Genomic DNA, 5,982 nt, shown 5'->3' on the forward strand with positions numbered 1-5,982 from the left:
CTGTTTGCACAAAAAAAAAAAACAACAACAACAAACAAACCTAGGCTCTGATACCACTGATGGGTTTTGAGCATTCTAACACTTCCTAAGTGTACATGCAACCCAAATAACCTTGGATCTATGTTTGTCTAATAACCATGCAAAGTTGAATTCCAAGGTTATATTCCTATCTAGCATACATGGGGAACATTTTTAACTTGAATGAAAGATAGAATAACTTACCTTGTTGTTGATTATGATCCTTGAAACCTTGTGAGCCTAGCACCCCAAGTGTGATGCCTCAAATGCTTCACACAACACCAAATGCAAAGGAGTAAACTTTGAGAGAATCTTACACTTGCAAAATCGGCTCTAGCCCTCTTGTTTCTTAGTGTCGCCGATTTTGGTGGAGAATGGGTTTCTTATATAGTGTTGACACATCTAGGGTAACACCATGTAAACCCTAATGTGTCATGACTCTTCATTTCCATGACCCATGGGTTTGTAACTCCCATGGAGCATCCTATGGGTGGAACCCAACTTGATAATCTATGGAGCCTCTTAGCCCACTATATAAGATATGGAAGATTTACATAATCTACCCATATATTTAATTAGTTATCTTTTGATCACTTAATTAATTCTAAATTAGTTCTTGATCAAACTAATTAAATAATATTATTAATATATTAGAACTTATAATATATTAATAAACCATAAGTGTTATTTCTCTCATTTTATTTTATCCAATTGCATGGTGCCATGCAACCCAAATGGACCATGCCGGGTCGGGTCAAGTACATACCAAAAATAGTTATGGACTTAGACACCTTATCCAACAGAGACAACCATCGTTGCTCACGAGCTTGTTTTCTCATTATGTATCAGAATCATGTCTTCACCTGGTAATAACCGGCCAACCGATGAAAACCCGATCCTACATATAGACTCTTCTACTTTCCAAACCGCTGTAACAGCAGCCGTAGCAGCTGTCATGGCTCACCTTAATGCTAAAAACGCAAAGGTTAGTGGAATTGTTACCAGAAATCCAATCACGGTAATAACCAATTTCAGCAACAAGTCCCTACTTGTAAAGACTCTCCGAACCTCAAACCCAAGAGCAAGAAACGAATATTCTGGGATAAGAAGAAGTGAAAAACATCTCAAAAGTTAGCCAAGAGACAACAACTTGTGGTAGCCTTTACGGCCACGACATCTGTTGCTCCTTCTACCCTTCCTATTGGGGTCCCGGTTACCCCTATCCCCGCAGAGTAGTATGCCGGAAACCTGCCTAAGTGCAAAAAGTGCAAATACCATCATCATGGAGACTGTCGAGTGATACATTTCATGAACTGCAACAGGAACGCGCACACTACCCGTTTCTGCAGAATCCCGATCCGGCACCTTACTTCAACAACCAATGTTGGAACCAGTCCAATATGCCACCTTTGTGGTGAAATAGGACATTTCAAGAGGGACTGTCCAACAGAGAAGAATAGCAGGGGAGCAGGAGGAGTTTGACCCCAGAGCATGGGGAGGCATCAAAGAACCATGCTATATTTTTGGTACGCTTCCAAACCCCAATAATTAATTATAATTATAATTCATCTCTCGTTCGAACCAAATCACAGCACTCATATAAAACTTAGAACTCTAACAGGTAAAGCTATGATGGCTTAGTGTATACATTAGAGTCATTTATAATTAAGATTTGTAGATTTAGAGTGAGTGGTCCCGCCTCATTTCCTGTTCCTTGTTTTGTTGTGGGTTTAGGACAGGGTCGCTCAGTCAACTGTCTAGCCAATCTTAATTATGCATGACTTGTGTACACCAAGCGATTATAGAGAGACCTAGTAGGGATGGTTTCGTGAAAGTTCATAACTTCAAATTATTAGAACCCTTGTATTGTTAATACTAGCCAATTTCGAATCAAAAAGGAGTTCGCAGCAATAGTAATAGAATAAAACCGAAAGAGCTGAAAACTTATGTACATAGTATAATTAATCGTCCTAGTAATCATTTCTTCCAGATCGACTTAATATCTATTTTGTCAAGAAGTTCCGACATCATCATCCGATATGGTTTGGCTTGGTCCTTGCCGTGTAAAATTCTTATGCTGAGTAAAAGAACTTTTCCTTAATCAGCCGTCAGATGAAATTCTTGCAATCCATAACGTAAACCCTTATATCATCTCTCACTTCAAAACTTCAGAAGTACCCATGCGAGGGATACCACGCCTTTTTAGCCTACCCCGTAGTCAATAGCCTTGAAGCAAAAAACACCAGAGAAGTCTCAGAAGTCAGTAACCACCCGAAGTATACCCAATAGATCTCCGAGGAATACCACTTGTACCACAAGTCAAGTTCAAGAATAGGGAATAAAGACCTATTGAAAGGGACTCTCCGAAAATAGGCGTGTGCCACTTAATGCAGCGAACACATGGTATTCTTTAGTAAAAGGCGAAAGAATAGTTCGCTTTGTGTTCACTGAACTCATTAGAGTAATCTATCGCTGCTAAGTGTATACGTAAGAGTGGTATATAATTTAGACTCAACAAGATTTAGAATGTGTGATTCCACCCTATCTCCTGTTCCTTGTCTGGTTGTGGACTTGGGTCAGAGCCACCCATTTGAACGTTTTTCAATCTAAATTATATACGACTCGTATACACGATGTGATGGTGGATGAGCCAAGTATGGGTCTTATCATAAACTTCAGAGCAAAAGCTCGCAGGCTTACTACAACAACCGGAGATACCAGAGTGGAAAGTGGTAGTGGTCTACAATGGGCTTCAAAATCAAGTACCCAAGGCAACGGGTGGACTTGATGCCATTTTGGGTGATCGTCAACAGATTAACCAAGTCCGCACACTTCCTGTGAATTGAAGGAACAGAAAAAATAGAGAAGCTAACTAGAACGTGTGTCAGAGAGATTAGTTAGACTGCACGATGTTCCAATATCTGTTATCTCCGTTCGAGATAGTAGAATCACCTCCCAGTTCAGTCAGTCACTTCAGAAATCTTTGGGAACTAGGCTAGTCATGATGCATAGCCTACCACACTTAAACCGACAGACAGAATGAGAGAACGATTCAATCCTTAGAAGTCGTGCAGAGAGCATATGTGATCGACTTTGGTAGAGCATGGATACCCATTTACCAACTAGTCGAGTCCTTTGCCATGCTAGCATTTAAAGTTGCTCTAATCGAAACCTTCTATGGTCGCAAGTGCAGATCCTCTCCGCACTGGACTAAAGTAGGTGACACGCAACTAGCTAGAGACCCAATTTCCAGACAACACCTTCGCTGGTCCGGAAATCTTCCGAGAGACTACCAAGAAAGGAGTACGAATCCGGGAGCAAAGTAAAGCTTCCAGAGTCAGACAGAAAAGCTACGTCTTTGATAAGAGAAAACCCTTGGAATTCCAGGTTGGTCACCTCGTCATGTGAAGGTCTCGCCCCGAAAGGGCATGATATGCTTTGGAAAGCATAGAATACTAAATTAAAGGTACAAAAGATCATTTGAGATTCTTACTAGAATTGATCCAGTAGCTTATAGACCTCGACTACCTCGAGAATCCAATAACATACACCCTACTTTCCACATCTTTATCTTTAAAACTGGTTGTCCGACGAGACTCTCGTAATCCCACTCGATTAGATCAAGGTAATCGAGAACCTCAACTTTGTGGAAGAATCCGTAGAAATCCTAGACAGCGAAGTCGTTAGGACTAATCATATCCCTATCCCGATAGTGAGAGTCCGCTTAAGTGCATAGTGAGGACCCAAATTCACTTGGGAGCGTGAGGATCATCAGAAACGTAAGTATCCACATTTTTCCTTTCATCCAAGTGTATCCTTTAGACTTAATTTCGGGACAAAATTCCCTTTAATGGGGGGATGATGTGACAACCCGTAAATTTCTATCTTCTAAACCAATAAAATCAATCGAATGTCAGACTTGTTTCTGTTACCTTTTAGCCTTGTTAAGGGTCATTCTATGAATTCTAAGCCTAGTACACTTGAGGGTTTGTGTGTTAGGAAGTGTTAGCAAGAGATAAGTGGATTGCATTCAAGGCAAAAACATCTTCAAAAGTAGTTCACGGCCATAAACCCAACCTTGGCCATGAACTCATGCCCTATATATATTGAAGTGTTAGCCATTTTTCTCTTCACTTCTCACCATCTAGCCTTGAACTCTCCTTTCTCTCTCAACTATCTTCAACCGTGATCACTTATAAAGGCCTCAAAAGCGTAAGTATCTCATCCATCTTCTTGTTGTCCCTTAGAAACACTTGATTCCACCCATGATACAAACACTTCTTTCCAAATATCTTCAAGAGTTCCCGGACGTGAACCCTTCATAGATCCGTGAACCCTTCATAGATGCAAGATAGGACCGTGAACCCTCTATCTTTTGGCCGTAAACCCTTCATAGGATCAAGCTTGGGCCGTGAACACATCATGTGTTCTTAGGCCGTGAACCCTTATAAGGCCGTGAACACCCCCTTGTTTGGCCGTGAACGCCTTTCAAACATTCATTTGTGATTCTAGCACTTCATTGAAAGTGTTTCCTAGTTCCTAAGGTTGTTTCTCTTGTATGTTAGTTGTTTCATACACTAATTGTAGGCCTATATATGTTGATATATGCTAAATAGGATCACTTTGTGCTCGGGACTTCACTTGGCATACCAAGCATCCTATATCGAACTTTCATCCGAATCACTCACATCAGGTGAGTTAATACCCCTACAAATATACTTTTAAATGCTTTTGAATGCTTTTAGGGGGGGGGGGGGAATACAAGTAGAACACAATGAAATTGTGTTAACCATTTACATGTGAAAACAACATCCAAAAGGATTTCTTATTCTCAAAACTTGTTAAAACTCTTTTAAAGCTTTTATAAACTTCTTTTATATCAAATCATATTCGTCTATCTATTTACGTAAAAGTATGCTTTAACAGACTTAGGGCTATTGCTAGATACCTTGACTCCTGTTCCTTGTTTGGTTGTGGGCTTGGGGTAGGATCACTAGTCCGAATGTCGGTTAAATCATAGTTATACTTATTAAATACATATATGAATATTAAACCCATTTTTTAAGGATTATAGTTAACTTAGTTGCTTATAGTGAGTAATTGAGTCTTTTCTTCAAATCAGTAACAGTCAAACAATCATACTAGTAAACTATAATAGGTATAGTTTAGAGGATTACTACTTACTACTTCTAGAACAGTAAAAGTTACATGAGTCAGTTCATACATGAGTCTGTTCATACATACTATAACAAGAACACAAAGGAACATACATACTATGACTAGAACAGAAAGGAACATACATACTATAACTAGATTAGAAAGGATCATACATACTATAATTAGAACAGGAAGGAACATATATACTATAGCAAGAACAAAATAACAATAATGTGAGCCACTACTTCATGGCATAGCAATATACTTGTTATGTCGCGTTTTGTAACCAGAGTCTCCTAGAGGGAGAATGGACATTGTGTGTATATATCTATACGGGACTGACAATCCTCCATCCCAACTGTTAGCTTCAGTCCGGCAGGCAAGCCAAGGGGTGACAAATGTCACATTAGTTTCGACGCCAGAAGGTCGTCGTGTTTATACTAGTCAATTAGCATGGTTATAACCTCTTCACATTTCACCTTAATTTAAGTAATTGGTTTTAAGGTATTCAGTACTTCACTACTCATTTTATATAACAGTACTGTACATCTTCACTTTTCCCATTACATTCATATAGTGATATTCTCACATCGAGTAATGCAAACTATTTCCTAGTAAAGATAGTCATAAACTTGGGAAAACATACATTTTTACGAGAAAACAAACATACAAAACAGTCGGGTCTTGGTAGAAGACTACCTTCCATTTTAATAGAAAATATAGGATTTTCTACGAAGTATGCAAACATTTACATCAAAAACACTTACAAACATTTTCATAAAACTAATGCAAACATTTGACACAAAA

The 5,982-nt window shown here is 39.1% G+C and overlaps 1 non-coding gene across 1 annotated transcript; it reads right to left on the reverse strand.

Moving 5' to 3' along the window:
• Window positions 1-2,359: 2,359 nt before the first annotated feature.
• On the reverse strand, window positions 2,360-2,476 carry LOC145110049 (U5 spliceosomal RNA). Its single transcript, XR_013709436.1, has one exon. It is a non-coding gene; the product is annotated as a U5 spliceosomal RNA (small nuclear RNA).
• Window positions 2,477-5,982: the final 3,506 nt, after the last annotated feature.

The sequence above is a fragment of the Lactuca virosa genome, chromosome 4, assembly GCF_052849685.1.
Source record: "Lactuca virosa cultivar CGN04683 chromosome 4, Lactuca_virosa_CGN04683_v6, whole genome shotgun sequence".
In the NCBI taxonomy this organism is placed as follows: Eukaryota; Viridiplantae; Streptophyta; class Magnoliopsida; order Asterales; family Asteraceae; genus Lactuca; species Lactuca virosa.